Source organism: Anticarsia gemmatalis, chromosome 3 (assembly GCF_050436995.1).
Source record: "Anticarsia gemmatalis isolate Benzon Research Colony breed Stoneville strain chromosome 3, ilAntGemm2 primary, whole genome shotgun sequence".
Lineage (NCBI taxonomy): Eukaryota > Metazoa > Arthropoda > Insecta > Lepidoptera > Erebidae > Anticarsia > Anticarsia gemmatalis.
In genome coordinates, this window is record NC_134747.1 from 8,873,453 (window position 1) to 8,894,643 (window position 21,191).

General features: G+C 35.7%; 1 protein-coding gene across 2 annotated transcripts in view; it reads right to left on the minus strand.

Annotated features, from left to right (window-relative positions):
• mib1 (E3 ubiquitin-protein ligase mind bomb 1) overlaps positions 1-21,191 on the minus strand; it is a 141,706-nt gene that overhangs the window by 39,337 nt on the left and 81,178 nt on the right. The gene's annotated exons all lie outside the window — the stretch shown is intronic.

Below are 21,191 nucleotides of genomic sequence, written 5' to 3' on the forward strand. Positions count from 1 at the left end.
TGTTTACGTAAAACGCAGCTAGCAGCTAAATAACTAACGCTTTAATTTGGTGAGCTTTAGTTTTGAAACCATAAATTACTTCTAGTTTATAGCAAGATATCACTCTTATTACTGTAATAAACGACATCGCAGTATACAGAAAGAGCTCCATCGTTATCTACGTGTGTGTGTCTACTATGTTTAAATAGGAGTTGGTAAGAAACAAAAAGAGTTACAAATGTAATTATTCACAGTCATCTTAAGCGTGGTCGTGAAAGCACTCGACTGTGTTATTAAAAGGTGGTTGTTGAAGCGAGGTTCACGGAGCAGGCGGCTCTAGGGGAAGGGCTCATATAACTCCTACTTTTCTATCGTGGGACGCGGCGCGTCCACCGGCGGCGGTAGTAGGAAGCTACCTCGAGTTTTATGAGTTTAATCAAATCGTTTTAGGGGTGTCAGGGCGTGCCCTAACGGCTGATTGTATGTGCGGGACACGTGTGCTGACCCGTACGATTTCGCTCACTACGTACAAATATAGTTTCATTAAACAGAACTGTTACAAAATGTTACTTTTATTACAAGGAAAACACGCGAAACATGTATTAGACTTTAAGGTGTTTTGTTGATAAGAGCCTTTGTGCGTAGCAGTTTGAGGTTATTTTGTTAAGATAACATCATTCTGATAGTCGCATAATGTCGTGGCTGACTAATAAATAGCCCGAATATTATTTAATCGATTTTGAGATTTCTGATTGGCATTTTTTATATGTTCTTCTACGCATCCGCATTATATAAGTACAAAGTACTATGAATCAACTTTCTTTGTTATGCGCTAACTGTAAATAAAATAACTGCCTACCTAAGCCTAAAGCATAACTTGTATACGTACTTGTATTAGCTTATCTCGGTGGGGCGGGTTGTAGTAATTCTTTTCTAAGCAGCGCGTAAAGTTATTCAAAATATGTATAAGTTACGTCCTAAGCTGGTCGTAAAACGGTATTACAAACGTTATGAAGGCCGGGGTTCGGCCGGATCTCATCACTTAGGGTTGTACGTCGAAGACGACTATCTTTCAATAAACCCATAAAATTGCCTCATCCAAAGCGAGGTTCGACCTCGCTCGCCGTCCCGCCTGCTTGTTGTTAACAATGCACACGTCAATATTAAATTTTAGGCGAGGTAACAATATATCGACGTTCAAATTTAAAGAGTAATATCCTTGCCGGGGATCCGACGTTCATCCAAAGAAAAATATGCCTCAGAATTATCGTATTATCTCGAAGTTAGCAAATGATTTACGTATATATGTCGTGAAACTGACATAAAGTAATTTTTATTATACGGGATACACACTTTAAATAGGAAACTTTCGATAATCTTTTATTATACCGAATATATTTTTTGAAATGGATATAGTATTATACTTATATAATTCTTAAAATATAGATTTTAATTTGACATGCTCGGTTGCTCTCGAAAAAAACTATCATCTCATTTAAAGTGAACTGCCTTTGTGGTCCAGGCGGAAGTGTACTACGATAAATGATTACTGATTATGAAGTCTCGGGTAACTTTCCAAGTCGGGCAGAGTGCGATTGCGCTTTTCTAATTCATAATATGATTAAACTAATACATATACATAATTAGAGTATTCTTTATACTAGACCAAAGTTAAGTAATGTGTGCCATATCTGGGTAATAGGCTCTTCCTCATTACGGACATGGGAGCTTTATATTAAAAGCGGAAATTCACAATATAAACTTACAAAATTCGATCCGTAGTTTATGCGACAAAAGATTACCTTATACATTGTACTCTTGCTCGATCCCGCGACTCCGTTCGCGTGGACTATAGTTATATGGCTGGTGGCCGTACTTTCAATTTTTGTGGGATTATCGAATGTGAAAGAGATTTGGTAACTTAACAAAAAAATTTTGGCATTTATAATATGAATAGTGATTCATACATTTCTCCCTGCTCACAAACTCCCACGTTTAACATAATAGTTATGGCATATTCATAAGTGTTAACAAATTCATGCAAAGTAAGTTTTAAATAGTTTCCCTGTAACGTTAAGAGGTGGGGACGAATCAATCAGTATCAGGTGTATTTTACATAGGTAGGTGTCAAACGGTAATGAGATGCAGGGCGCGACGCGGGCGGCATCGGGTGTTGGCGCATGCAAGTTAGATGAGCCTCGCGCTCTGCTCTCCACAGGTGACGTCCGACTTATTTTTAATGCACAACATCTATTGCAATTTGTTTGAGACATGAAAAGCACCACTGGCATGAAATTATATTCTCTAAAGAAAGCCAGTACATAAGGAAATCATCATCTTTGGCCTGTATACTATTCCAGATGATTAAGGTGGCGTCAGGTAGAATAGATGCACTTTTTGGCTCAATACGTAAAGAAATATCATGTTGTAAATAACGGTGCATTTGTTTAAACATAGCTATACCTGGCATGTGAGGTTATATAACTTAGAATATAAAGAAGGATAGTAGAAAGTATATTATTGACGAACTAAAAAAAACTAAAAATGGCGTCCGCAGAACGCTATACCAAAGTTTTATCACAATCTGATCAATGGTTTCGATACGCATAGAGGACACACTAACAAGCATTGTTTTTTGTTTATGTTAATAGAATGGAGAAGATAGATAGAAGATAATCCATTAATGTTCTTTGAAAGGATAAACAGAAAGGATAGTAAAACAACTAATTTAACTTAACTATACCTCGGCTTACATTACAATTACAATGTGTGTTTTATTATGAATTTATGATAGAATTGAAAACTACTATAAAACATGGATGTGATAGTTTTTTTTACTGGTCAATGTTCATATATAATATGTCCCGTAGCTGGAAGAAGGTACTCTAATTTTTCTTTACAAACCGTGTTGTGCAACATTCTGTCACAACGGGTTATGTCATGCGGTACTTGAAACTGCTAAAAACAAGCGGCTTTAATACAGCTTTTAAACTTTTTCACATAATTTTAAAGAAAGTAAGGTACTCGAACCAAGGATATGCATAAATTACCATAAACCTATTTCGAAGCCTCTCGGTACACGTCGATAAGAAAATAGTAATAAAACCGAACAGTGTCTTTAAAGAACAGCATAAAGGCGTTTTACCAAAAACTATGCAAAGGTAACACTTTTTTAAGTTGCCTGATAGTTTTATGTTTTAAGTTGCGTTGATTTGTACTTGATATGCAATAGATAATAAATTGACACTAAATATTATCGCTACTATCACTACATAACAATAATTATATCATTAGCAAATAAAGTGTCTTACTTGCTGTATGTCTGTCCGAGATAAAATGGAATGTATGGATTTTCATACGATTTTCACCAACAGACAGAGTGATCCACGTTTTAGTGTGTAATTTATTAAGATTTGTGTGAGTTGTCTGAATCATAGTTATGATTGTTGCAAATATCGAAGAAAGCCGAAAAAATGACTGTGAGTCTGCTTACATAATAAAATGTTATATTTGTATCTGTTCTATATATCAGATACAACGACAGTTAAAGTAGAACATATTTATAAAAATAAATAAACCTTTACGGCTTACCGTTAAGAACCTACCTAAAAAGTTGTTTTTAAAGATTAATTTTGCTTTTTTTTAAATGTGCATTAATTTATTTAAATCTCTGATTACCGTGGAAATACTTTAACAATTAATTCATAAATACATTATAAAAACAGAAATATTTATTAGAAGGTAATTATCCCCTATCGTACAAATATATACTACGAATATACGCAGCACCACTAAAGTGCTACGGCGTAGCCAAGAGCTACGAACCTTTCAACATTCACCTGTTTAAAAAAAATACTTAGTAATTTGTGTACAAATTAGTAGGTGCTAGGTAGGTAATACATTAAATTATTAGAAATTGCAGATATGACGAAATTATAAATAAGGATGAGGTTAGAAAATTATAAAGTATTAATTTATTTCTTTCAATTTTATCGTTGCTAAGACATACGAAAGACTTTACATTAAACTCTCTATAATCCACCGCATATCGTAGATTTTAACATGGAACAGAGTTATATTTCATACACGCTTTTACCTACCCGAGTAGGCATGCCTGCGGTACTTTGGCATGCAAACATACTAACGAAGACCATGGATACATAGATGTTTTACTATATTTTAACAAATTGCAGCAGTTGAGGGATGTTTGAAGTCTATTAATTGCGGTAACTTTTAAATTAAATAATTACCATATCAATATCTTTTAGACTTCATCATAATGATATTATAATGTTGAATGCATATTATTAAATAAATTAAAATTCAAATCACAACTTGTAATATAAAATATTACGGCAACATTAGATTGTATTATTATCTTACGTCGTTAGCTCTGAGCGGATTAAGGTTGTTTCAAAATAACATCAGACGCATTATCAGCAGACGAATGAAAATGCCTTGAATGCCAATGAGACGCAATTGGTACACTCGTGTATAAGAAAATTCCGTTCGAGTAGATACAAATAGATTACAGATTAGATAATACTAACCGGGATCGTCACAAATGTGTTACGAAAAGAGCAAACAGTTCAGGTGGAAGATTCGTTTAGTACAAGGATAGAAGACAAATTAAAAGAGCACTGAAACGCTAATTCCATTACGATTCGATGGACGGCAAAAGTCGCCTCCGTTGGACTCAAAGCCGGTAAAACGTAATTGCGACTTCACTAAGCTGGGCTCCGCGTGGCCCGATACGGACGAAAGGGGACCTCTCTGTAACGGCTGATATAAAAGCGGCAATAAATTTAACAGGATGAACGCACTACTTACACAGAACGAGCGCGGACGCCGCCGGTGCCCGTAACGAGGGGGCACGCAACCACCGGTCTGTGTTTTAACCCACCCCGCCCTTCGTTTTTCAGGCTTCACAGGACATTTTTATTTTAAAGCGCATTATTAATGACCGGTCCACTAAAATATATGTGGCTGATTATGCAATACTATTAATAGTGTTTGCATAATATCCATCCATACTTTAAATATTTATTAGCGAAATCCAAACTGAATAAATTCCGCTTACAAGCTTTAAGTTCTTAACTCTGAAATACTCGCCCCTTTCGATTTCGCAAAGTAAGGGCTAAGTAAATTATACGGAAACGTTGAAAATATAGGCGACGAGAGAATTTATCGAAACAAATTTTGTAACCGGCTTTTTACCTAGTTTACATTTTATTGTACACATTTTGTTCACAAGTTTTGTTTACGGTGTGTAAATCACATTTTCTGTAGGACTTAATTAGGTGTATTGGGTAGAATAATCGAGGTCTGTTTATATTAAATACGTAGTAGGTAAAGTAAGTATGATTTGAACAACGGTATTACTTATATTCAAATAATTTTCTTAGATATACGGACATAAAAACATTTTTTATATAATTTATACTTGATTTTAGATAATCACTATAGAAAAGTACACAATTTAAAGGAATCTAAATGTGTGGTTGTCAACTTGTCAAGTGCATATTTTTCCCGATGATAATTTCAGGAGGCCTTTCATATACAATAAGTCTTATCATTCTTCGGATTTTGAATAAAAATTACATATTTCTACTACTAATATGAAGTATATTTTAAATATTTATTCTATAACTTTATTTTTGACTGTGGATTTGGTGCAATAACGAAACGTAGCTTCTTTAAAATTACTGATCAGAGGCAACACGACGTTTATTAGTATGAAAGTGAATATGTCAATGTAGGCTTGTGTGCAGTTTGGTAAAAAAAGGTTTTTATATATAAAGAAGAATAATTGATGCAGGTCTTCAAGTACCAACGGGATTAAATATCATGGTCGATCTACACAGATCACATCGGTGATGTCTTGCAGAAAGGAGCGTATTACTCGTAACCGGCGGTCCTGTATGACAAGATTTATGGATGTGAATGAAGCAAAGAATGTTTGTAAGGATAGTACCAAGTGGCGTTGTCTCGTCTCTGCTTACCCCAATGGGAAGAAGGCGTGATATAAAAAAATAAATATAAATTTTGTATATTAATGTTTAATTTTTGTTCGGATGACACCTGATATTTGAGATTTACTGACATTAATCATCATTAACATCTTTTATCTTTAAGTAATTCAAATCATCAAGAAACTTTCATCTCGGAAACCTTTCGTGTGGACGAAGAACGAGGCAAAAGCTAGTTTATGATAAACAGAAACGAAATAAATTTTGGCTACAAATATTCTAAGAATTTGCTGTACATTTATTAAGACGAAAACAACGCCTGCTTGCTATTTTATTTTTAGCGTTATTTGTACGTCATACTCAGTTGTAACTGATGTTACAAAGCGTTTCAGAGGGTGAGAATAGCCCGAACAATTGCGAGGGAAACAATCGTCGCGAGATTTTTGTACAAAAGCACCTAAAAGAAAAATAGTTAATGTCGTTATTTTGGATACACATGTTTATTGCTATGAAACATGGCAGCCTCATAACAATCCCTTTCACTCTCCACAAATTGGAAGGAGCGCGTAAAGGAAAACATGGCCATAAATAAAACTGGCAGATCAACTAGATAGGCGGCCATTACCCGAGATAAGCACGACTTATATACGCGATACGTTCTTCGCTTCAGCAGATTAACGGAATGGGACTGGGTTTGTTTGCAGATATCGACGTTGAAACATTTTGGCAAGTCACAGCTCGGAAATTTATTGTGGTGTTCAGGGAGATATCTTCTTACGGACTCATTAAAAAGGAGACACGTCGTACATAAATCAGGGGCAGGCGTCGGCAGCGGCACGACGCGGCGCGGGCGCGACCGACTCGGCGGCTCTTATCGGCACCGAGTGCGCCGGCAATAGGCGCTATCCGGTTCCGTCGTCGTCGCGCCATCGCTCCCATTGTATCTCTCCGCCGCACGGTGGATCGAAAATCGGCTGTAGAAGACATAGGATCTCGATGTCGTGAATGTTATTTTTTTCGCTGGAAATGACTTCTGCTGATCATTACTATTATAAAAAATGACATATGAAGTAATTGTATGCACAAATGGAAGAGTTATAATTTTTTTAAGAAAAATTTGTATGGAGCTGACATGAAAAATGAGAATATCTCTGGAATCGCAAGGTTGGCCGTTATATCCTCGCACACTGATATAGTACTATTTATTTGTGAATTTTTGACATACTTTATATCGCGGCATCACTTGCGATTTTTTTTCTAAAAATCGGCAAAATTTTCAAAAAAAAATTTTTGTTTATGATACATTTTAATGCTTAAATGCGACTATAATAAGTGTAATTTACTATATTTTTTATGCTTAGACCAAAACATTCTAAGAAATTACACAATCGTATTACTCCTCCTCGAATGGTGCTCTCTGAACCTCGTATAATCTTTGTTTCGGGCCTCTGAAGCTTCTTCCGAAAGACTTCCAAATGGTACAATAGCATTTACTCCGTTTATCAACAATTTGTGGACTGTTGATGACATGCAGTACCCATCGTACAGTTCCAACTATTTTAGTTCCTACAACCTAGTTCCAACAACTTAGGTGCGAGTTTGATTCCCCCGGCGCCTCAATGCTTCGCCACTGGACTGGTCACTGGCGACTAGCGCAAGGTCAGCGCATCCTCCCTTAGCGAACCCAAGGGGCCGCACCCTCGATTGTGTGCAACTATCAAACCATCGTCTAGGTAAGAGGTCATCTAGAGTGTTGCCGTTGGGTTGTTATGTCCGACTCATCGGCATGTAGAACAATATTTTGTGCTTCGGGCACCATTTGTGATGAGGGCCCTTGTTATGAGGACACATGTTGCGGTTTAGAAGGTATGCCCGCCCTTCTATCGGAATTTGCACATAGTCCCGCACTCCACCCTGGGTGCTGGTGTATGCATAATGCGCATACGCACCACTCCCATCGTCGTGAGCCGGGGCGATCACATAACGATTCCGATAAGTGTGTTACAGTAGGGAATTACATACAAATAATACTGATGAGCTCGAGTTGATACAGTGACGACCCGTTTCCGAGTTGATACGTGTGCTTACGACCTTAAATCAACTTCAGGGTGGTCGTTTGCTTTATATAGTTAATTCTAGCAAAATCAATCATTATTTTATGTTTCACAGTACTTTCAGAAATGAATAAATGTTTGAATATTATGAATCTTCAAACCTGTATAACTCGGTTCAAAGCGATCCTACCGGTTTCGTGCCATACTAACTATTGCTTCAAATGGCTAGCTCTATCGATACATGCCACTTTTTTTTGTTGGCCGGCACTTTGAAAGAAGGCCCAAAAATGTATGGAGCGTGGATGATCTCCTTTGTACATATCTGTCTGAAGCGAAGTCAAATGCGGCCTGCTACCTGTGTTTGGCTGAGCCCACATAAATGAATAAGTAAGATGACTTAGATGCCATTGCGTCAAAAACCGTTTCTTCTGGCGTGTTCGGATAAACATCACTTCGTGCCCGCATTAATGTGATGAAATGTCTTCTACACATAGCGCTTCGTCTCGACTTTAAAAAGTGGTCTGCAAGAGGAGAAGGCCATCAAGAGTTATTGCATCCAAGAAAGAAGCTCATCCAAGATTGATTCAAAGATGATCTCAACCTTTGATCGATCTTGGATGAGTTTTTGGTCGATTAATTTCATGTCTTCGACATTGTGAGGGAACGAGAGCTTCAATTTTGTCATCCACTGCAGTTTTTTCATTTATGACAACTTCTTTGGATTATTTCGCAAAACTAAACTAGGCTGGAAGGCAATACAGAGGCGGTGAGCAGGGTTTTGGATTCACCCGTACGGTATCACCGTCAGCTATCAACTTTAATGGAACCAAACCGGTCATAAACGTAATTCGCAGATTTGCTGTGATTCTGAGAGCTATCACATCTGGAGAGTTTAAATACGTGCAGAAATTTAAAGAATACGCTAGAACAACCGCTGAAAAATACTTGGAATTGTACGATGGGTACCTACTGCATGTCTTCAACCGTCCACAAATTGTTGATTAACCGAGGGGACATAATTGCAGTTAATGCTATTGTAACAATTGGAAGTCTTTCGGAAGAAGCTTCAGAGGCCCGAAACAAAGATTATACGAGGTTCAGAGAGCAACATTCGAGGAGGAGTAATACGATTGTGTGATTTCTTAGAATGTTTTGGTCTAAGCATAAAAAATATAGTAAATTACACTTATTATAGTCGCATTTAAGCATTAAAATGTATCATAAACAAAAATTTTTTTTTGAAAATTTTGCCGATTTTTAGAAAAAAAATCGCAAGTGATGCCGCGATATAAAGTATGTCAAAAATTCACAAATAAATAGTACTATATCAGTGTGCGAGGATATAACGGCCAACCTTGCGATTCCAGAGATATTCTCATTTTTCATGTCAGCTCCATACAAATTTTTCTTAAAAAAATTATAACTCTTCCATTTGTGCATACAATTACTTCATATGTCATTTTTTATAATAGTAATGATCAGCAGAAGTCATTTCCAGCGAAAAAAATAACATTCACGACATCGAGATCCTATGTCTTCTACAGCCGATTTTCGATCCACCGTGCGCCGCGCCGCTCCACTGTACGCTACCTAGCATCCGACCACCTAAACTTATTACATTATCCCCTTTACCGATACTTGTTTTATACAATACACAACAATATGACATACATTACCGGACAATGCAATATATTATGAGACAGACCATTAGGACCGTCTGTTGAAACACGTTTCATTACTCGAGTGCCCAAATGAAAGAATATTTTGCTCTCGACGTTTTTGTACCTATCTGAGTTTCTTTTCATTAGAGCAAAATTTCAATATATTTTGACAATTCTTTATGTGAAATTCTGAGAAAAGGCGCTAATACGGGATGGATGATGAAGGTTAGGGATTCCAGCTTATAACAGTTCCATATAATATTCGAAATTTAGTTAATGAAATCATAAAAAACTATGAGTTATCTTTAATTTGAGAAATATGGCCGTTACTTAACATCCGCAATAAATACATCTACGACAGAATAAATTACCAGGAATGTAAAACATGACTTGATCGTCATTACGTGGGTTATATCGCGGAGAACATAATAAAAAATTCACGACGTAAAAGGACAACATCCACGATATGTTGTAAATCAATTTATGTGCACTCAGTAGGGACGTACACGCATGGATACGTTTTTTAATCCCCGCAACTGTCGAATTCAGTAAGCTTTCACCTACTTAGAGCGTACAAACAACAATGCATTGATTGTGGGGCGTTAATCCGTATCAGTGTTCTTGGGCATATGTGAACAAAAGCCATGGAGTTTTACGTTTAATCATCCTGCCAAATCTGCATGACCCATTTTTTCTTCCAGGAATTAATAAAACACGGATTAAGGAGTAAAGGAAAGGAATATTACAATAAAATGAATCAGTGAAATAATCTAATACACGGGTACTACCATATAGGTAATAGGTATTTCTAAATTTCTCTTAATTTCTTAATTAATGAAGCAAAACTGTAACGACTATATTTATAATTCTGAATACTTGTACAGTAGAATGTGTAATTTAATTACTGGTTCATTCCATTTTTAGCGTAATAAAGCAATTGCATGTTTACATACCGCAGTCCCAAATGATTTACGATTTCAATATAGCTTCGATTACAATTGGATGGAATATATTTTGAGTCATTGTTATCATTTTCTGTATATGTGTGACTGTGTACAAGATACAGTCGTATACATAGTTACACACATTTATTGAATTAAAACTTGTGTACTTCACAATTAATTAAGCTAACGACCAAGCTTGACAAAATGTTAAGCACTTACTAACATAAAGATAACGTTTCAGTGAGCGCCACTAGTTCACTGGACCCGGAAGATCCCAACTTTTCGGAGTACCCTGGAAATTTCCAACATTACGACCACCCGCTCCCCTTGAATTATTGGACTTACACACCTACTTACATGCCGTCGAGAGTGCAAAGTTTTGTTTCTTGTTTGCATGGAATTCCTGCGTTGTTATTTTAGTTGTCGTGAGGCACAACGTTCAGTGTAGAATGTTACCAGATATTATTTCTTTACCATCATAAATAATGTGTTTTTCTTTTCATTGTTTGATCGACGTATTAGCACAAATGGAGACAGTTAGTTGCGTATTTGTGATGTGCGACGTTACACGAGAGTATCGTGCCGCGTGACCGAAGGGTGTACACGAGTGGATGACTGAACAAATGACAATAATTGGCGTGCAGAGAGCAACGACATCGCGGCGCTCACAGCCGTCACCGACTTTAATTGACTGGTGATTTCAATTAATGCGCATCGGTGAGTTCACGAAATGCCACTATTCCTGGTATAATGGCACCAGATATTCACTCAAAATGTCGTTGGCAGCTCGCGCGCTGTGAATTTACGGCACTGACGACGACCAATAAATGCAAATTTTATTGTTTATGGCAGATTTAACGGCAGTGAACTCTTTTACCAATATCGTAAAGTGGTCCTTGCACATCCAGACCGACCAATTTGTTCACATTAAATATGTACACTACACAAAGTCAAACGGCAGAGAACAAAACTGTCAAACGCAGTACAGGGTCATGTAAGGTATCGGGGGCATTTTAATTTTGAGTATATGAGCTGACTTGTTTAGCTTGCTAACGAGAGTTCAAAGTATTAATTATACTTGATTGTCTGATTTTGGGTCTTTAAAAATCCTTCAATTTATATTCTTTTTCGGATATCGTATGCGTAAAATAAGTGGTAGAACACATAATGCCATCAAAAACATTCTGTAAAAACCTCAAGTCTCGCCGTAAAAAGTTGTGAGATCTATATAATACCAAGTCGATTAATCATTTTAGTCTCTAACTTAAAGGACCTTCTGTCTTAAGTTATTACGTATGTTATTATCATGCCAATTAAAAAAAAATACCTTTAAAACAAATAGACCGACCTGGCCATCGCATGATTTTATTATTAGTATGTATCACACTACACAGCACGACAAGAAGTTAATGCTCCTGAAATGTTAATAATGGCGAATTAATTTTTCTTGCGATGACCAAGTCGATCTATTTGTTTTAAAGGTATTTTTTTTAAATTGGCATGATAATAACATACGTAATAACTTAAGACAGAAGGTCCTTTAAGTTAGAGACTAAAATGATTAATCGACTTGGCCATCGCATGATTTGTATGTATTACACTACACAGCACGACGAGAAGTTAAATGCTCCCGAAATTTTAATGGCGAATTTGTGTTTTCATGCGATGACCAAGTCGATCTATTTGTTTTAAACGTAAAATATTTTTAATACTGGCGTGATAATAACATATGTTATAACTTAAGACAGCAGGTCCTTTAAGTAGAGACGAAATAGATTAATCGACTTGGTATTATATAGATCTCACCACTTTTTACGCCAGAAAGACTGAGCTGCGAGACTTGAGGTTTTTACAGAATGTTTTTGGTGGCATCTCACTTCTTTTTGTAGAACGAACATAAGTCCAATTTGTATGGAAATACGTTTTTTCTTATAATTCAACATATTTTCCTATGGGAATGTCGTTTAGTTTCATGGGCTAAACACCCTTAGCCACCCTATATCCCGTCCCGTTATGCCTCATATAGTAGGTACCTATCTACACCTATTATTTATTATTTTCTACAGTAATAATGATTCATTAACTGCAAATGTAACTTTGTATAATCTTATACATTTATAAGAGATTTAGTTAGAAGTTATTGTTGCAGTTAGTGTATTTAAAAAACTAAACCGAAAATAGAATCGAATTTTTAATCTCGAGTAAATATTTCAAGCCAGACTCGACAATAGATACTCAATCTTTTTTAAATTAATCAAACTTGTTTTTAAATTAATAAATTTATCTTTAAATATATAAAACTCAAAGGTGTTTGACTGACCTAGATTTTAGACCGATCGGGCTGAGACTTTGCATGCAAAGAGCTACAATGACGTTAGTATCCCCTAAGAAAGGATTTTAATAGATTTCATCCCTCAAGGGATAAAATAGGGAATGAAAATTTGTATAGAACTTTGTAAATTTTGAACCGATTGGACTGAGTCTCGCATGCATAAAGCTACTATGACGTAGGTGTCCGCAAAGAAAGGATTTTAACAAATTTCACCTTTAAGGGGATAAAATAGGTGTGAAAGTTGTAGAAATCTTTTAGGATTTTCGACTGATTGAACTGAAATTAATCTAGATCCCCACATAGGATACTTTTAACTACGGCAAAACCTTTTGACTCCGACAAAGTCGCGGGTGGAATATAGTAATATACTTATTATTAGTGTTCTTTCTTTCATCGTGGTATTTTCGACCAATTTGGTATATTTATTTTTTAGATTTTGGTACTTAAAGAGATGTCCAATCATGTGATTTTCGTAATCTTTACATAATACATACAAGGGACACGAGAAGGGTCTGTTCAACCCAGGCAACTGAACAACCTTTCTCTAGGAACATAAGTCCAATTTGTATGGAAACACGTTTTTTTCCATAATTCAACATCTTTTCCTATGAATGTTGTTCAGTTTCATGGGCTAAACACCCTTAAGTTATGCCTCATATAGTAGGTACCCATCTAGACCTATTATTATTATTATTTTCTATTACTACAGTGATAATGATTTACAAACTGCAAATGTAACCTTGTAATCCTATACATTTATATCGGATTACAAAGTTATTTATGCAGTTAATGTATTTAGAAAACTGGACCGAAAATAGAAAATATTTGAATTTTCCCATGATTAAGACACTAAACCCTATTTGTATTCTAAATTTGAAGCTTCTATGTCTGCTAGAAGTACCTTATACTTTTGATGATCGGTGAGTCAGTGAGTCAGTGAGTCAGTGAATCAGTGAGTGACAAAATTCAGAAACTTTAACAAGTTGTTATTCTTAAACTACTGGTTCAAATTGACTGAAATTTTAAATATACCGTGTTTATACAATGACTGATTAGTTGCTGCAAATTCAGGCTTCTTGTTTTATCCACAACGAAATTATAGGGGTGTCAAAAATAGCCCGAATTGCTTCGAGAAAAGGATGGTACGGCCGTGCCGCTTTTTTTTGCTCGACTTGCGGGGGCACTTCCGTGCCCCCAGATTTAAAAGATTAGGCGGCGTGTTTAGAGTGCTTAATAAAGGTTGATGAAGGCGCGGAGGCAACGGGATCTGTGGAGGGTGAGGTAAAGATAGAGAACGCGGTCTGCTCTCGTACTGATAAGGCTATTAAAAGTTACGCTCACAGACCAACGTCTGGATTAACCAGATACGACCTACCGATACTACAGAAAACCTTTTAGAGAAAAACAAACCAACTCTAAACGAGGAGATAGCAATAACAGAAGCCAGTCTTAAAACGTTAACCGTCACGATAATGTTGCTACGAAAGCACAAGAAGTAATCGCCGCTATATTACCTACTTGTTTGGTTAATGCCCGGTATCTGAGTACATTCAGCGGTAGTTTATCTATTCAATCGTTTTTTACATGAGTTTAAACGCTATTGAATAGATAAACTACCGCTAAATGTTCCTCAGAAACCGGGAGTAAGATAATCGCTTGCATTGATTTAGTCGTTATTAGATCAAAATATCTAGGTAGTTCAGTAGCTTGTGAACAAAATCGAAGAAAATCTCCCTGTTATAACGTATTAGTGAAGTAAGTTTATGAGATATGATTATACATAAAATTTTTAGTAATGTTGTTTTTGGTTCTATAACAAGTTTAAAAAAGAAGTTAAATGTAATGTTTTAACTTGTTTTGTTGTAAAGCTTCATTTACATGGGCGGTACGGGATCTAGATTCCCGAGAATAAACTGGAACTCTTTTATGAATAACCAAAGAAAAACTGAAAACATAGGATAGAACATGATATTTTTTACAACAGGTGATCTCGGTTGTGGGTAATATTTGTAATAAATAAGAAGGAAATAGAAAAATAAGTATGCCTACTTATTGAAAAGTTGCTTCTGAACAATCGTTATTCCTAGCGTGAAAGTCACACGGAGGAAACGATTTTATTGCATGTAATATAATAAAACGAGATGTGTGGACTATAACAAAAGACACGTGCGAGGGAATTTTGTTCAAAGCAATTATTGTGAATAGTGCTCACTTCAGCGGCGGTAGAAATTCGCGTATAAATCGCGTCACAGACCACAAACAAAAACGTGCATGTGGACCGGCGCCCATTATTCTCGACTGCATAATCGCTTCGTCCGACGCCCGCATCGCTTCCCTTGCTATTTTATTTCCTCCCGGCATAGTTGTGTTTCGACTAGGCGGAGCTTTTTCAGCGTAGCTTCAGCAGGGAAATTAAACCATGTTTAATTCTGTTTAAGGTCTGGTTCCGGTTAGTAGATACAGGGAGCCGATGCGACCGGCGACAGACCAAAGCCACCACGCTACAATTCTGGCACAATGTGTGTCCGTTTTAATAGGATTAAACTCATTGTTACATACGAGCTGAAAGGACCATGAGCCAAATGAAATTGTTTCTAACGAAACCGAAGAGAATATTGTGAATGTCGTTTTTCGATTGGGGTAACGAAGGCTCGTTACTTTAAATACCAAACAATATAATCAAATAATTTTGCACAATATTACAATCCTCTAACTAGAAACTACGTGAAATCATAGTGCACTGATTATTATTGGCATTAAATAAGAAAACTCAGTGTTTTAGAACGCTCGGAGCGGTTCTTTACAAACCCTGCGTGCCGTAGTATCAGAAGATGGCGTGCTATGAATATTATTGAATATTTCTAAAACTATGTCTCATGTCTTGTTTTCTTTTATTAAATTTAAAAAATCTCGAGTCTGTGAGCAACTAGACGGACGTGTTTCTTGTTATAATAAAATAAATTAAATCATTCCGAAATTAAAAACAAGCAACTATAGAACATAACTCTAAAACAATACGTCATAAAATCAAACAGCATAATTGACAGTGTTAAATCGTTCTATAATATAAATAGTGTGAAGTGCAAGGATCAGTGAGTGTGGGACCTCCCCGCGTGAGTGCGGCACCCCCGCGGAAACGAGACGGTTGCTATTTTTTAACCCGCTCACTCTCCAATCGCCGACATTGTGCAGTCCACCAACTCAAATATAGCCATGAGTTCACATCAATCACCGAATAGCGGAAAATCCATAAGCGAAGGCGGAAGTATCCCTGACCTGAGAACATTTAGTAGTGAAGACTTGCCTAGTGTTACACTAAGAAAAAGGAAACAACCAGATAGCTGTGACTGCTCCAGTTTAATAGCGAGTTTTCGTTCAGATATGATGTCTTTACTAACTACAATCTCAAAACAACAACAAGATAATTTTTCGCAATTGCAACGGGATTTACAAGAAATGAAAAACGAACTTAAGATGTCTAAAGAAAAAACAGACCAACTAACGACACAGCAAAATACTTTAAAACAAGACCTTATGGATTTGAAAACGGTATGTCAAACTAATTCACATAAACTTACGATATTCGAGAAGGAAGTAACGGAGCTAAAAACTTTTAGCGGAACGTCCGCTTCTAATCCGCTACCGCTTAGTTACGAAAGCACCATCCTCGAAGTACAAGAACGCTTGCGCCGAGAAAAAAACTTAGTATTGGCGGGTATACCGGAAATAAATAATCCGAACAAAACTATAAGATACGAACATGATTTGCAAAAAGTTATGCAATATATACACATTTTTTACCCTGAATGTCAACAACCAACCAAAATTAAACGGCTGGGCGCATACAACACAAACAAACATCGATCGCTTAAAATATCCTTTGAATCTTCGGACACGGTGAAATATATTCTACGTAACAAAAACAAAGCGCCAGCTAGCAATATTCGTGTGTACTCGGACCAAACTATTTTACAGCAACAATACATGAAACAACTTCGCGATGAACTGCATAATCGACAACATAACGGCGAGCCCGACCTTATAATCAAATATCATGGCGGTACACCTAAAATAATTAAAACTACTTCAAAAAACTAAATCAACTGCCTGTGAACACCAACATCACAACAGCTGCTACTATAACCAATGACTCGTATGTTACGTACCAGCACACCAACTGCTGCGAAAATATAACAATCTGCGCGAAGAATTCGTCTATGAAATTTTTTTATACCAACATCAGAAGCCTAGTCAAAACCAACAAACTGGATGAACTTATATGCATGTTAAAATCTATAAATACAACTATACACGTCGTGTTGATATGTGAAACATGGATTAAGTCCGATACTGAAGCTAAACTGCTGCAAATACCTGACTATAGCCATGTATACTCTTATAGAAAGGGGCGCATCGGAGGTGGCGTTTCGGCGTTTATTCATAAAAGTATAAGATATGAAATATTGGAATTATCTAGTAAAGGTCACAACGAATACTTATGGGTAAATTTGGAACAATATGCTTTAGCGGTTGGCTTATTTTACAGACCTCCAAATACAAACATCAATAATTTTCTTGAATTCTTTGCACCAATGTTGGAAAAAAATCATAGGGCCTTAGTTTTCGGCGATTTTAACATCAATTTGTTAAGCGAGGATCGAAATACAAATAATTATGTAACATTTGTAAATGAAATGGGATATAGATTTTTGAACAATTTACACAATGATTACTGCACTCGAGAATAAATAAATACAAAAACAATAATAGATCATTTGCTTTCTAATACACAGAACGAAAACTTTAATATGGCCTTAATTGATACCCCGCTTTCGGACCACAAGCAAATATACCTAGAGATATGCAAACCGGCCTTAGCTAAGATACAAAAACAGAAATATGAAGTGACAGACTACGATTTACTGTATAAACTAACCAAGAACTCTGAACTTTGTACAGAAATAAACAACTATGAACAGTTAGAAAATATCATAAAAAACAACATAAAACTGAGTAAAAAAACAAAATACAAAATACAAAATAAACCGAGAAATGACTGGATAAACAAGGAAGTACTCAAAACATTACGCATTCGAAATGCTTCGTGGAAGAAATATCGAAAGGACCCTAATAACATTACCAAGGAATCGGATTTTAAAACAAAAAGGAGCATAGCTGCTAAAATTATTAGGACTGCAAAAAATAATTACTTCCATGAAAGTTTCAAGAAATGTCAGAAAGAACCAAAAAAGATGTGGGAACTTATTAACACGCTAGCAAATAATAAAAATAAAGTCACAACTATACCCTCTAAACTAAATACAGAAAAAGGACTAATTACAGGCGGGCAGGAAATTGTACAATATCTCAACGACTTCTTCTCAACCGTAGGTACAGTTTTAGCTAGTAAAATAGAAACACAGGACACAATTAATAGCACACACAATATTACAACCATTCATACACATAACACAGCCAGCCATACACAAAATACAACAACAACCACATCAGTATTACATACATTACAACCAACCACAAATAAAGAAATAAATGATATTATAGATAATTTAAACAATAACACAAGCAACGGAATAGACGGAATTAGCGTAAAAGATGTAAAGTGCATGAAGCCTCTTATACTAAATAATCTTACTAACTGTATTAACGAATGTTTAAAGCAAGGAATATTCCCTTCCAGTTTAAAAATAGCAAAAGTATCACCGATACATAAATCAGGTCCTAAAGATGATCCTAACAACCATCGTCCTATATCTGTTCTGCCGGTTTTTTCAAAAATATATGAAAAAGTAATCTATACTAGACTCAATTCCTACCTCACAGACAATAACTTTTTTATTAAGCAACAGTATGGATTTCGACCAAGATCAAACACTGTATCAGCTGCAATCGATCTCACAACCAAAATTCAAACAGCCCTAGATAAAAAACAACTTGCCTTGGGTATTTTTATCGATTTAAAAAAGGCATTTGATACTATTTCGCACAAATTACTCTTAACACAACTTAGAGATATAGGAGTCTCAGGCGATGCATACAATATAATAAAATCATACATGAATAATAGATCACAAATAGTTAAAGTTGGCAGTATCCAAAGTTCACCTGCCTCACTGTCGTACGGCATACCTCAAGGGTCAATTCTAGGACCATTGTTGTTCCTCATTTATATAAATAGCATTAGCACTATCAATCTTACTGCTGAAATTTCCCTTTTCGCTGACGACACATGTCTTTTTTATTTTGGTAGCAACCTCAATGAACTTGTCACCGAAGCTCAAAGTGACCTAAACAAGGTGAGTGAATGGTTCACATCGAAATTACTCACCATCAATACTGCTAAAACAGCCTATATGATATTCGCGGCTAAAAATAAAAAAGTCCCGCAACAAGTTAATTTAACCATTAAAAATGATATAATAAACAAATCCAATGAAGAAAAATATCTAGGTCTAGTTATGGACCCTATTCTAACATGGCGTAATCACATTAACAAAGTTAAAAGTAAACTTTCCCCCCTTATTGGAGCCTTGCGCCGTATTATTCCTTGTATTCCGTGGACGATACGGCCTGTCATTTACAATAGTCTCGTCAAACCACATATTGAATACATGATTGAAGTATGGGGAACCGCGGCCAAATCTAATATCCAGGAAATACAAATCTTGCAAAATAAAATTATAAAAACACTATACAATTTTGATTACCTTGCACCCACCACAAAAATATACAAAGACACACACATACTCAACATAAATCAAATATACGTTTATAAAACATGCATGTTAGTAAGGAAAATAATAACACAAAATACACATACACAAACACACTTTGTCGAAAAAGTCCAAACATACAACAGTAGAAGACACAACAAGTTAGAACTAATCCACCCTAGAACAAACTATGGCAAGAATAGCATTTTATATGCAGGAGCCAAACTGTACAATAGCCTACCGGAAGAAGTATTGAGTAGTAAAAACCTAAATATTTTTCGAACCCAACTAAAACTGTTCGTACAACAAAATTGTTAACAAAAAAATGTTTTATTAGGATGAAATTGTATATTCTTTTCTTTGTGTTACTCTATATAGAAAATTTATTTGCTCACAGATTGTTAATGCATGCTTATTTAATTATGTACAGTTCTCAATGTAAGCGAACTACTTGTTCTTTTTGAGAAATAAATGTCTTTAAACCGAAATTTGCTATCGATTACAAAAAACTCGAATATATTTTTATTTAAATGTGTGTTACTTTTGTGAGGGTTGCGTGGGATCAAACTGAGGTGCTTCAAGTGTGGTCCGATTTAAATACTATCCAGATTTGACAAGTTAATTTTTAGACATATTAAATTATGCGTACTTAATTACAATAGACGTCATTGATGATTTTCTAAATTTGACTTGTGTTGCTAATAATGTAACAATTAGATAATTTTAAAAGTGCATTTTCCTGAAGATTTCACCTTTTTAATAACTTAGTTTTGTTTTGAGATCAAAACACATGAAAATGGACAGGAAGCGTTTAAAAATCGTTAATTTTTTTTTGTAAAGACTGCCTAACTCCCCTGTTCTATTAACTACCGTAAAACGGGGTGAATAGAAACGATTTTCAACTTTGTCCTAAAAATTTGTTGCGAATAACTTGTTATTTTTATTGTCGGGTTATTTTATATCATGTCCGGCGCCATGAAGAAAGAGTTAAAAACATATTTGTCCAAAAATATGCATCATTTTACGATATTTCATTAAAAAAGTGGTCAATTTCTATTCACCCAGCGATAGGGGTGAATCGAAACGACCAAAGGGGTGAATGGAAAAACTGTGTTTAAAAACGTTTTTTCAATTAACAATATTGTATCTTTATAGATTAATATACACCTAAAGAGATAAAAACTTCAAACAACTCATTAGAAAAGAAATCCCACTTTAAATCCAAAGTTTTGAAAAAATTTTATGGACCATTAAGGCATTCGAGGACGGTTGACATTAAGCAATTTTTTTGGGTATAAATATCAATTTAAACATTTAAACAATTATGACACCGCAGAGAAGTAATATCGACGTGTAATCATTTCAAATTTGAACAAAATTCATCAACTAGGAGTACTCAAATATTGGCCTTGAAAACTTTCCTGATTTTTTTTCTATTCAACCCGCGAATTCTATTCACCCCGTTTTACGGTACTAGCTGACCCGCGCAACTTCGCTTGCGTCACATAAGAGAATCATAAT